This window comes from Silene latifolia, chromosome Y (assembly GCF_048544455.1).
Source record: "Silene latifolia isolate original U9 population chromosome Y, ASM4854445v1, whole genome shotgun sequence".
Taxonomy (NCBI): domain Eukaryota; kingdom Viridiplantae; phylum Streptophyta; class Magnoliopsida; order Caryophyllales; family Caryophyllaceae; genus Silene; species Silene latifolia.
Genome location: NC_133538.1, coordinates 29,821,880 through 29,836,343, shown reverse-complemented (window position 1 = coordinate 29,836,343; position 14,464 = coordinate 29,821,880).

The following is a 14,464-nucleotide window of genomic DNA, read 5'->3' as shown; positions in this document are numbered from 1 at the left end:
TTAACTTCTATTCAAAAACCCATAAAAATTGAAAAATTTCAAAAATCATAAAAATTTGAAAATTGAAAAATCCAAAAACAAGTTCATTTTCCTTTGTATATATTGTCTTGTATATATTATGTTTGTTTCATCCTTGTTCACATTGATTGACTACGCCACATCCGAGACATGAGGATATTGAAGACCGCATGGTATGATCTTTCCAATCTCCTTTTTCCTCTTTATGTTAATGACTATGTGGCTTTATTTTGATTGATGCGGTAAAAACAATGTGAACTTAGGACTTGCACTTAGTTTATATGTCATATTAGTTGGTAGAATCATTTGCATTAGGATGTTTATATGTTAGTTGCATCATGGCATGTAGTTTGCATGTTAGAAAAATTTTGCGAAACCATCTACTTGGGAAGCTTGACAAGTGTATATAGGCCCTAGTAGATGCTTTTTATTCTTAAGACTTTGCTTGTTAGAATGCTTGTAAAACACCCTAGGATGTGTCATGCTAGTATCCTTTGACCCATGGTTTAAGGTCGAGTCAAGAGTACCTTGTGGTGTGATAACTCCTTGGCTACCGTTTATTCCAAGGTGACCCTTGAAACCATGCATACTTCTATCCATCATCCATGTTCTACCACATTTTTGTCATCAAAGGGAATGGGCACAAAAAGAAATTGATTTGAGTTCAAAGAAATGAAAAGTGAAAGAAAGTTTGCAAAAATGCATCAAATGAAAAGAGGAGCAAAAATAGAACTCCTAAAGCTTCAAATACAAGGCACCCTCGTTACTAATTGGGGTGACTTTGAAAATGTTCAAAAAGAAATGCAAAAAATTTGTCAAGTATTGAAATGTCAAAAATCAAAAAGAAATGGCAAAGAAAGTGTTCTCAAATGTCAAATGCCAAAGAAATTTGGGGGGAAAACAAAAATGAAAGCAAACTCTCAAAGTGAAACTCAAATATCTATCGATCCCTTTATCCATCATATCCATTTTTGTGCATGGTAGAGAGGGGACGACCCTTCTTCTTGTCTAGGCAAGAGGGGGAATTCCGCGATCCTCCAGTGTTTCTAACACCATAGGGAGTCTACTCTTGACAAAAGCATTTAACGATTGAGGACAAAGGTACCCTAGCTTGACACCTTTTGGAGGTGATTTATTGGTATCCTTCTAGGCTTAGTAGTTTGAACAAATTGCATCTATGAAGGATTGTGTACCCTTGAATTGCTTCCCTTGTAGATAATTTCCGCCACTTAGATGAGGAAAGTGGCTATTCTTTTGTAGATGCATCCATTACTTGATTTTGTGTGCTTAATGTTTGGATGTGTCGCCATTTTGGCAAGACCCACCTTGCCTTGCAAGAAGGCATCCTACCTCATGGTTGTCTTGTTGTGAGTTGAAGGGGCGGAGTGAGACCCGCTAATTGTCTCATATCGGCTATTATTATTAGGTTAGGTTAGTATTGGTCCTAGTCTTTGTCACCTCTTTACTCGGGACGAGCAAAGGTTCGGTTTGGGGATATTTGATGCGACCATAATTGGCGCATATTTAGCCCCGAATTACCATTGTTTCCATGCTTTTTAGTGCCTATTTGGGTCATTTCTTATCTTTAGATCTTTGTTTTGCATATTCTTTGAGATTTTGATCCCTTGGTAGGAAAGGAGTAAGAATCTTGCATTTTCATGGCAAAACGAGGCTAAATGGATCGTATTCAATGACCAAGCATCAAGGAGAGACAAGACTAGAAGGCCTTTGTACATAGCTAAGTAGAAGATCAATGTTGAGAAAGGATCCTTGAGTCCCCAAGGAAATCCCCAAGGATTCTATGAAGAAAAGGAAAGAAAAGAAGAAGGAATGACGCTGTAGAAGAATCCGAACGGATCATCCATGATCCGTCCGTCCGCCTGACTCAATCCGAGCGTCCTTACCAGATCCGCTCGGATCCCCAGGCCCAATCCGAGCGTCTTCGCCTTGATCCGCTCGGATCGTCCATGCCCCATCCGTCCGTCTCGACCTCCATCCGCTCGGATCACGACAAACATGGTTTCGTCCTTCAAGTTACAAAATGGAGACGCCCTTCTCTCATTGAATACCGGAGTCTCCTTGCTCAACTTAAAAAGTGTAATTACTAGTTTAACCCTTAGTTAACCCTAATGCATCCTCCTTAATTTTCACTATAAATACCCCATTAGTCTAATTAGAGGAGCATGTTCTTCTAATCAATAATTAGTGTAGTTAATATCAATCAAATCTCTCTTTAATATTGTAATCAAATATTAATCAAGTTTTAATCCAAGTTTTAGTTCCTTAATCTCTCTCTTGTTCTTACTTTATTTTGGGTAATTGAAGATCATTTGGGTTATTATTGGGAGATTGACAACCTCTCAATCTAGGATTCAAGTACTTCTATTATTCTTGCTTTATTATTGGAATCATTAGTAGGTATAATCTCTTAATCCCTTTTTAATTATTGCTAATTACTTTCATTTATTCATCATGTTTCATTATGTTAGTATGATTGACAACCTTTCTAGCATGATCAATATGATAATGAGTGAGTAGTCTCTTAGCTAGGGTTTAATGGGTGATTAGGGAAACCAACATGGGGAATGATTCATGCTTAAATCAATATGCTTTCATATCTTATTTGCTTGCTTGTTTTGATCTTAATACATGCACATGTTATGTTTGATGAAATGCTAAGCCTATGAATCCTTGCATTTATTATCATCTACTATCTCTTCAACTTGACTTGTAAGACATAACCCAACTCGAGTCTTGTTAGATCATGCATGTGTTAAGTAGGAAAGATTAAGTCGACTTGTAGGTGTTGTACAATCTATGTGATTCGGCTCCGGGACCCAAACTTTCCTAGGATTGTAAGATATAACCCAACTCAATCCATCACAACAATAATTGCTTGCTTATAAATTGAGAACATGTTTGTATGATCATATCCCATGAATCCCCTATGAACCCATGACACCCTAGTGCTTTTAATCAATTGTTTACACCCTTATTCCATTTACCTTGTTAGTTTATTTTCATTGCTATTTTAGTTTAGTAACCTTCTACATCAACCCAACTTGTGACACCCCTAGACACCACTAGTAGCAATAGAAATCTTCGTTTTCAATACCCGTCCCTTGGGATCCGACCTTTACTTGCCTCTTTACTAATTTGTAGAGTTGTTTGTGAAGTATAAATTGTGTTTTGTATCGACCATTGACCAACGACCACAATTGCTTAATTTGTGAACTAAATGGCTCCGATCAGCATGAGTTATATGTTAAGCTGTCCAAGTGTGAGTTCTGGTTAGAGAAAGTTGCTTTTCTGGGACATATGATCTCTAAGGAGGGAGTAGCTGTGGATCCGGCGAAGATTGAGGCAGTGACAAAGTGGGAAGCACCAAAGAATTTTGCTGAGATTAGGAGTTTCTTGGGTTTAGCTGGATACTACAGACGGTTCGTGAAAGATTTCTCCAAGATAGCTAGACCTATGACAGCTTTGATGAGGAAAGAGAACAGGTTTCGTTGGGATGAGAGTTGTGAAAAGGCGTTCCAAACATTAAAGGAGCGTTTGACCACAGCTCCTATCTTAGCATTGCCTGAAGGGATCGAGAACTTTGAGGTTTATACAGATGCCTCAAAGAATGGGTTGGGATGTGTGTTGATGCAGAACGGTAAGGTGATTGCCTATGCTTCTAGGCAATTGAAGCCGTATGAGGAGAACTACCCTACACATGATCTAGAGTTAGGTGCAGTGGTGTTTGCTCTCAAGATATGGAGACATTACCTTTATGGGGCGACCTTTAAGGTATTTTAGGATCACAAGAGTCTCAAGTACATCTTCACTCAAAAGGAGTTGAACATGAGACAGAGGAGGTGGATGGAGCTGATTGGCGATTATGACATGGATATTATCTACCATGAAGGGAAAGCCAATGTTGTTGCAGATGCTTTGAGTAGGAAGAGTGTATATTCCTTGTGTACAGCTCTATCTTTGATGAGGTTGAGAGATGAGGTGGGGAAGTTTGGGATACATATGATGCAGAGAGGGGATGATGTGGGAGATTTGACAGTGCATCCTGATCTTTATGATGATATTCGAGGTAAACAGGCTATGGATCCTAAGATGGTTGAGTGGAAAGCTGGAGTAGAGAAAGGGACAGTGTCTCGATTCTCTATTCATACAGATGGTAGTTTGAGGTTCGACGGTAGGTGGTGTGTCCCTAATGATGAGGAGCTGAAAAAGACAATCATGGCAGAGGCACATTGTACACCGTATTCAGTACATCCAGGTGGTGACAAGCTATACAAGGATTTGAAGAACACGTTTTGGTGGCCTGGGATGAAGAAAGAAATAGCTGAGTTTGTCGCCCGTTGTTTGACATGCCAGAGAGTTAAAGGGGAACAGCGATGACCACAAGGTAAGATTCAGTCTTTAGTGGTACCTGAGTGGAAGTGGGAATCCATTTCTATGGATTTCATCGTGGGTTTGCCAAAGAGTCAACAGGGTAACAAAATGATATGGGTAATAGTGGATCGACTGACCAAGTCAGCTCACTTTGTACCAGTGAAAGATACATGGACTAAAGCACAATTGGCTATGGCTTATCGAAAGAATGTGCTTAATTTACATGGAGTCCCTAAAAACATAGTGTCTGACAGAGATGCGAAATTTATCTCAAGGCTTTGGAAAGAGTTGCAGGAATCTTTGGGAACAACTTTGAAGATGAGTACAGCTTTTCATCCTGCGACAGATGGTCAGACTGAGAGAACAATCAAAACTCTTGAGGATATGTTACGAGCTTGTGTGATGGACTTTGGTGGTAGATGGGAACAGAGGTTGGATTTGATAGAGTTTTCTTACAACAACAGCTACCACACTAGTATTGGCATGGCACCATTTGAGGCTTTATATGGGAGGAGATGCAGGAGTCCGATTTGTTGGGACGACAGTGCTGAGGCAGTGGTTCTAGGACCAAAGATGGTACATGAGATGGTTGAACAGATTAAGATGATCAGGGAATGGATGAGAGCAGCTCAGGATAGGCAAAAGAGTTATGCAGATCTACATCGCCGGGATATAGAGTTTCAGGTTGGGGATAAGGTACTTCTGAAAGTGTCTCCTATGCATGGGGTAATGAGATTTAGGAAGAAAGGCAAGCTGAGTCAGAAGTTCATCGGGCCTTATGAGATCTTGGAGCGAGTTGGGGAGGTTGCATATCGTCTGGCTTTACCAGCTGCGTTAAAGAGAGTGCATAATGTGTTTCATGTATCGCAGCTGCGGAAGTATTTGAGTGACCCGTCACATGTGTTAGAGGCAGAGAGCTTAGAGCTAGATGAGTCCTTATCATATCTTGAGGTACCTAAGAAGATTGTTGACCGGAAGGTTAGGAAGACTAGGAGTGGTGAGACAGTTTTGCTTAAGATCCTTTGGTCTAACCACGAGACTGAGGAAGCTACATGGGAGGCAGAGGATGCCATGAGAGAGCGTTACCCTTTCCTTTTTTATCAGGTATGTATGGTTACGGGGACGTAACCTTGTTTCTTTTAGGGGGGGTAGGAGATAACCGCAAAGAGCTTTTAAGAGTTTTTACACCCTTTTTATGCTGTGTCGGTATGGTTGTTGTCGTTGAGTCGGGTTGAGTTTGGGTTAGTAACATGTTTTATGTTGAGTTTTGTTTTGGTTGTTGAGTCGGGAGTGCGTAGTGTGTGTCTTTGTTTTGTTTTGGTTTGAACTTCGGGGACGAAGTTCTTTTTAAGGAGGGAAGACTGTAATACTACGTATTTATGAGTCTCTGGGTACTCTATCGAGTAGGCCTTACTCTATCGAGTAAGGGCGAGTTGCAGATTAAAATAGTTTCTGACCTGTTGGGTACTCGATCGAGTAACGTGGATACTCGATCGAGTAAGGGGGCACTCGATCGAGTACCTTAGCTACTCGATCGAGTAGCGGCATTACTGGGATGATTTCTCGGGTTTTGTTAATGATGCGATTAGAGTATATAATACTTCCGTCATTGTTCTTAAAACACTTTTTAAAACCTAATCACTGTGAGAAGAGAAATCAAACTACGTCATTCGCTTTAATCGCATTGTTGGCAAATCCCGGAGCTTGGAAGGTCGGATTTCACCTTTCTTTATACCGTTGTGATCCTTGCGTCGAGGGTAAGACCTATATACCATTTTTATAGTATTTCTTTAAAGTTAGTTAAACCCTAATGTTGGGAATTAGGGGTTTTGTGGTACTTTATGCTTGGTAGTGATTATATGTTTGTATATTAGGAGAAGGATTCGTAGAGGAAGCGTTTTGATATCAGCTGTGAGATCGTCTGATTGTTGTGCTTTCCAGGTAGGGTTTCCCTACTTAGTATTAATTACATAATGTATGGTGATTGTGCTGTAGTTAGTGATTGTTGATTGAATCAGACGGTTGTTGATGTTGTATTGTGATTGCTGATTGTTTGTCTCGGTTCTCGAGATGCGTTCTCGGTGAGTGGAGTCACTTGCGGGAGTGGCTTCACGCCCTAGTTTCGCCCTTCGTGGAACCCGCCACGGAAGGGGATGTGCACATTAATGGGACGGGGTTATCGCTCGGTATGATGAGCGGGGATTTGGTGGGTACGGCACATTGCCCCCCCCACTGGCGTGGTCGGGTCCAGTGGACAGTCGGTGACGGAGATTGATTGGAGTGGGTGATTGTGTGTGACTGCTTGAGCTGTCTTGATTACTGTATTGTTGGTTATATAAATTGTGTGAATAGTACTGACCCTGGTTTATTGTTTTAAAACCTGTTGTGATCCATTCGGGGATGGTGAGTAGATATTGAGCAGGTATGAGTTAAGTACTAGGATAGCTGGGATGTGCCATCGTCTGATGATAGAAGTCTTCCGCTGTAGCTTAGTAGTTTTCATAAACATTTCAGTTAGATCAGTAGACAGTTGGTTTGAGAACATGTATACGTATTTTGGTTTGGTTTTTGGGTTGTAACCTTTCACTAAAGTATTTCTATTTAAACGTTGTTTCATTATTGTTTATTTGATTATCATTGCCTCGGGTAACCGAGATGGTAACATCCTTATACCTGGGTGGTCCTGGTAAGGCACTTGGAGTATGGGGGTGTTACAGTATGAACACGTATGAGGGTTGTCCACCTTGATGAAACGGTGGGTAACCTATGTTATGTATTTGGTGAGGAGGTTGGGGTTTTGGGGGTACGTCTTCTTCCTCCTTATCTTCTAAGTTGACATCCCCGCTTGTAGGTATTAGTGCATTTAAAGTTCAATTAGGAGGAGGTAACTAGGCTCTTGAGAGTAGGAGCTCAAACGGGATTCGGTAGGTGGTATATCTCATCCTGTTAGCACAATAGGAGAGCAGCCCTTAGTGTGCCATTCCATATTTCCCATATCATTGTAGACACACCACTTATGGTACCAGAGGTTGACTTGTTCATCAATTAAGGTGCCTCCTTGGAGGGCTCGATATCTTCCATCTTAGTTAAAACCGAGGCACAACAGACTAGCTAGGATGGTTATAACTCCACCGATAACACAGTTTTTGACTTGTGTGTGCCCCTTGGCAAAGTCAATGAAACGAGTAACCATCACAAGGGCCGTGTTGAAATTGAATCGTCGCGTCCCTTATACATTGAGATAAGACTCGAAGAAGGTCAAGTCAAGAAGAGTGCAAGCATGTTGTTCATGCCTTCCGAAGATTACTCCGACTACAAACCATTCAGCAATTCTTATCACCGGATATTGTATGGGAAAGACGTGACATTGTTTTAGCTAAACATAATCCCTTCAGGAGATGGCTCTCCAAACGTGGCCTATGTTGAGATTTGACGGTTTCTTGAGGTCGGTAGTTGGGACCTCGAGGCCAAATATTTCTCCAAAGCAGCCAAGAGTCAATTCGTGAGTCATATTGCAAAGACAGAACTCAAGGGCGACGCCTCGCGTCTGATGGCTCACGACACGAAGATTAAACAAAAACTATAAGGTGAAGCTAAGATAGGTGTCCCCTTGCATGTAGAACATTATCCCAAGCCCCATACCACTAAAGAATGATTCTGTTTTTTGCCTAATCCCTAGTATTTCCAACACATCCGTATCTATAAATTGATTCGGTTCATAGCGCATACCTAGTAATTCCTCAAAATGCGCCCGGTGGTCATCGCTTATAAACTCCAGCTCCGGGAATGCTTCTAGTTGGCCCATAGCCGACACAAACATGTCTTCTTGCATCATTTTCTTTAGTGCCGCGTTTGAGCCGCCTCCCCTTTGGCGCTTTGATGCCTTGGCTCCGGTCTTTGACTTGTTCATGCTCCTTGTAAACATCTGGATGCCAAAAATCAACTCAAGAAAATGCTACCCAAAATGATGTCTCGAATCCTCTTGGAGATGACCCTAAATACCTTAATAGAGCCTTAAAACCAAGGTATGATCTATGAATGATAGTTGTAAGGCTAAAATAAAATCCAATAATGACTTTCTTATTACCGTATTTTTGGAACCCTAGGTTTGTAGAAGGTAATTTTGAGTGATTTTTGTGGTTTCGATGGTTGGGAGTTGGGTTATATGTGTGTAGGATTGAAATAGGATGAAGTTTTGCTTGGTTTTGGGTGGATTCATGAAGCTTTTGAGTTGATTTTTGTGATGGTTTTTGGTGCTGTGTTTGGGAAGGAGATGAAGATTTAGATTTTATGAAGATAAGGTGAGAATTGAGTGAAGGAACAGACGGATTTAACAAGGAACATAGGCGGGCTCGGGGCGGGTTCTGTGAGGGCTCGGGCGGGTTTCGGCCCAGTAGGATCATTTACTCATCAAACCCGGACGAGTTACCCTGCTGCTCGGACATGTCCCTCTTCTTCATTTTTCTCCATTCAGCTCGGGCGGGTTTCATTCTAGCTCAGGCGAGCTGGTGCAGATATCCATCTTTCCTACTTTTTTCAACTCTTGAAGGCTATGTGCTAAGCCTTCTTGCCCATATCTTCCATTCACATATCAAATCTCCTCACAAATGGTTAGACACCCTCTCTCACATTCTCTCATTTAGAAACTAGGTGATGCATATAAACTATAATTCAAAAATGTAATGCAATGCAAAGTATATGAAAAAGAATATATTACAACCGATGTTTTAAGGTAAAATTCCATCAAACTATTTCAAAGGATTTGCTTTCCTTGGCATTATCCATGCCACTCAATGCTCTTAATAGCCGGTCAAAAGTTTGTGAATAGGCTTCAAATAAGCATAAGTAAGATATTAGCCATTCAAAGGTGAAGTATGGCCAATTTTTCCCAAAAGACTTGTTCCCCTTCCTCTTTCTAGCCTTGTCATTAAAACGCTTTTGGTTCCTTGATTCAACAAGTTTGAAATCTTTCTCATCGGGAGGCTTCCATTCACTCCCATCTCCTTTGAGTGCAATAATGATGATAGAGCTTGAATTTCTCAATCCTTCAAGAAAAGAAGGATAATTCTTGTAGCTTCGATGATAATGTGGCTTAGCAATAGGGATTGAGTGTGCCAAGTTTTCACAAACGTGCATTTCTATGGTTTCATCCTTGATTTATTCCACCAATTACCCTTTTAACAAAGCTTTGGCTTTCTTGATAACGTCTTCAACATTATCTTTAACAATCATAGCCTCCATGGTGGGTATCATGAGGTCTTCATGGTAAATGGGTGGATAATATTCGTCCACCGCATAGAAGCACATTTCAAATTTCTCAAGAATGGGTTCTTCAAGTAGAATAATCTCATCATCCCATTTGCTCTCTAGTTCCATTTTCTCATTCCATGAATCATGGCATGATTCACATTCACCATAATCTTTGTTGGCTCATCATCACTCTCTTCATATACATCATAAATAGGAGCTCCAATCCTATTCATTAGCTCTTCCTCCACCACTTCGTACTCTACCTCAAAGGTGACCTACTCATATTCACTTAGGCAAAGAGTATTTGGTCCGGTCAACCTCATATCTTCCTCATCAAACATCATGCTTTTCGTATTCGCAATCATAGACAATATCCTCAAGGCAAGACATGGATTGAAATATGGGGGAGTCTTTGTCGATTACAACTTCATGAAGCAAAGTTGATTGGTGGGGTAACTTGTGTTCACTTCCAAACTTTTCCTCCATTAAAGGATTCTTATGACCATTGGTTTCCCTTGTTATCTCCTCCTCTACAATTTCGGTATCCACTTCAAATGACACTCCTTCATACTAAAAATGGTCCAAAGAACTTGGTTCCTTTAACTTAACTTTCTCCACGTCATGAGTTACACTTTCAAACTCATAGTTGATGTCCACAATGTGAGGTACCGATTGGAATATTGGGTGGTCAATGCTTAGGAATTGTTGAGGTCTAGTTGGTGTGGTAGTCACAAGAGTAGCTTCATAATGTCCTCCAAATTCTTCCTCTTCATCACTCTCTTCATCAAGGGGTTCTTGGATGGTCTCCAATTGTCCTAATTGAGTTTCCAATTTTTGCCCATAATCCACAAGGTTAATTAATAACTTATCCTTTGCTATGCTTTCCCTTTACACTTGCTCAAATATTGATCTTGAAGCATTTGTGGTACCAAGGTTTGCATGGGAGGAATTTGGTCGTTTTCATGTTGTTGTTGGGTTGAAAATCGATCAAAAGAATGTTTTTGGATAATTTGGTCTTGGAGGTTATGTGGTTGTAGATGGATATTTGAGTTTTGACGTGAAAAATCTAGGATATAGAGTTGGCTTTCATTTTCAAGGGTTTTGGTAATGGGTTTGCTCCGAAAATTCTTCATACCCATTAAAGTAATACCCAAAATATTCATCATGGTAAGGTACTCCTTGTGGAAAGCCTTGCATCATCATTGTTAGCAACTTAAATAAGAAAACTACGCTAAATGGCTAGTATGGTCCTGAGAAACAAAGTTCCTCAAGAAAAAGAGCACAAAACAAATAGACAAACAATAAGAACTTAATCACGTAACACCGTTCCTGGCAACAACGCCATTTTGATGTGTCGTTTTACATCAAACAATATTTGTAAATCCAACAAACAACTAGCAAGTGGTAATTCAGAGTCGATCCATGAGAAGGTGAGCTTTAGGTTCTAAGTCTATCTATTTCCGGTTCATGCAAGTATCACAGTTGATTGGGGTTGTGTAGCTTTAATGGAAATGTAAATGGTGAAAGTAAGGGATGTAAACAATTAATTAAAAGTACTAGAGTGTCTTGGGTTCAAAGAGGATATCAAAAGACAAATCCAAGATATATAAGTTTATTATTTGGTCAAGGTCATGGTAGAGTAGGGCCGGAACTTTTGTTCCTGCAGCTCACAGGTCGAGTCGGGTTAGCTTCCGCGTACAACCGGTCTTTCCACTAGTGTTATGCATGGTGTAATAACCCCCGAGGTTTCCGATCTTACGGGCATTACTAAAAAGGTAGATAATCATGCTAGGTTGCCAATCAAGCATTTCATCAAACATAACATGTGCAGTAGACTAGAACTTACAACTTACAACAACAAATTTAATCAACCAAAAAAAACTCACAAGGTATAGATCTACCCTCTAATCATTCCCATAATTCCCCAATAACCCTAGCTACAAGACTACTCACTACACATCAAGGTTATCATGATAGAAATGGTGTCAAACATCATAACACAAGTGAACATGATGATTAAGCGAGGTAATAAACAAAGGATTAATAAGAGAGAGAGAGAGAGAGAGAGAGAGAGAGAGAGAGAGAGAGAGAGAGAGAGAGAGAGAGAGAGAGATAGAGTATACCAACAAATTAAGGCAAAGTTGAACATAAAAAGGAAGGATCTTTGGATGAAGATGAAGACTTGTCACCAATCTACAATACAAAACCCAAGAGTTCCAAATGTAAACTATTGAAAGTGTAAATTGCAAGGACAATATTGAAGGATTGATTATTGAAAGGTTAATGTAATTTGTGTGGAAAGATTAAAGACTAATCTAAGAGAGTAATTTAATATAATCTAAGAGAGTTTTCTAATCTAATTTAAGGAGGCACAAAACTAATCTAGGGGAACATTACCCTATAATTATTACAAGTAAATTATATATAATAGATATAAGATTAAGAGCAAAATGGTTAATACACTTGAAGTCCGAGGGTGAAAAAATAGTGCCCTGCCCGAGCCGGACAGGAGCTCGCCCGGGTTGGCGATATAGTAAGGGGCCGCTGACTGGGAACCGCCCGGGTTGGTCTGTTGCCCGCCTGGGTTGGTCTGGTACCCGCCTGGGTTGGCATTCAGCTCGCCCAAGTCATGGGATAGCTCGCCCAGGCTCCTCTGGTAAGTTCTCCTTTCTTCAATTGCTGCTCCATAATCCGTGGGGCCTTGTCCTAGGTCGTGGGGATTGACTTCTTTAGCCTCAAAATATTACTACGACCTTTTAGTTTCCGTCTTTGCTCCATGCTTATCCTCTAAAGTCGACAAATAGCTCCCAAATAAGCACAAAAGATGGGAAAACCGCCCCCTTTTAGCTTCTTTCCTAAAAATTGGTCAAAATCTTATGGAAAATCAAATAGAAAGCAATTAACTAGGAAATTGACTATAAAAGACCATAAAAGCATGCAAAATGGGGTTTGAAATGGGGTTAAAAAGCGCTATTTTGAACCGCGTTAGTTAGGTGGAAAAGGAATCCTGACATAGATTATATCGCCATTTGACGAGCTGCACTTGGTCGAGTGCAGAGTCCATACAGTCGAGTGCCACTCACTCGGTCCACAACACTTTCCACTCGGTCCACTGCACACTCACTCGGTCTAGAATAGGTTACACTTGTTCTACTGCACAGTCATACCTCGCTCACGAGTAGCCTTTCGTCTAGCCTAAGGTCCTTAACACATCCTAAGGTTTCTTTATAAGTTCTAAACATTCGGGTATTACAATCTTCCCCCTTAAAATGAACTTCGTCCCCGAAGTTGGCCTCAACTCTCACGTTTCACAACCACTTCCTCAAATCTTACTACCGGCTCTTATGCACTCTCTCATCATCTTCGTCGTCCTCCACTCTCTCGTAACGTCTGTCATGGTTCTTACCTTCATCATCACTCTTATTATGCCAACATCGCATACCTTTTGCGTATCCTCACCATACACACTCTCTTATACTCATCACACTCATCCCAACGTTCTCCTTTTTCCGTGCTCGTTCTTTCCAAATTGTTACATTCATTCCCCCTAAAAGAGAACTTTGTCCCGAAGTTCACCGCTCAACTTTCATGATAACACTTTCATAGTCCTCATAAAAGGATCCAAAATTAATAAGTTTCGGGTTTATCACACTCCCTTACTAATTATAATTCCCATAATTAAATATTATCTAACCATAATATCGTATATATAACTTCTATACTACGGGTCTCCCATAAGTCAAATTATAAGGTCAAACTCACGGTTTAATGTTCTAATCTCATAAACAAGTCCCGAATAGGGGCATTACTTTCATACAACTCTCATGACTATACACATATATGTATGCGTACATACGCAATAAAATTCTTATCATCGTGACAATAATGTATGATTTTATAAAATGAATACAAAAATGAGCAAATATCACTCGTATTATGATTCAATTACTCCTAGTATTATCACTTTCAGACACATCATGCCACGCGTATACCGCGTCAAAACTATCACACACATGATCACCCATGTTTCTCCTTACCTACTTCCATCCATCATACACTTCCGTTTATAAAGAAGATTACAACACTCAATCATGCATTTAATAACCACTATATGACACATAAATAGTACCCATCACGTAATATAGATATCTTTACAAAATAAGATCACGGCGATTAACATGTACCATACAAGATTATCATATCACCTTTGTTACCAAATTACTCATGTGAAATTATCACTTTCAAATTAGACACCTTAGGGTGGTAAAATGCCACATAATATCGTCATATGTACACAATTCATGAGAAAACTAATCATATAAGGGTACGGTGTCCACCTAATTGTACGGTGAACGATGCAATCATGAAATGAAGGGCATATACTCGTTACTTGGTCAAGGATTGACAAAAAGAGGCCTAAAATAGGCCACTCGGTCGAGTGAAAGAGATCACTAGGCCAAGTAGACGGCACTCGGTCGAGTGAACTAGACACTCGGTCGAGTGTCACCTGAGCAGAAAGCTTTCTTCACCTCCAAAAATCGTTCCAAACTTGCTTGTACTACTACACAAAGGTAAATAACTCCCAACGATGACTAAAACACCGTCTAATAATTAAACTCAAGCAAAATCTTGGCCTTATGACCACCATTAAAAAAAAAATTAGAGTAAATTATCCGAGTTACAGTACCGACACAATGCTAAAGAAAATATCCGACTCATATGACATCAAGTCTACCGGGAAGACTTCTTCTTCTTGCCCCACAAGCGCGACCAATGGCTTAAATTCTCAACACTATTATACCCT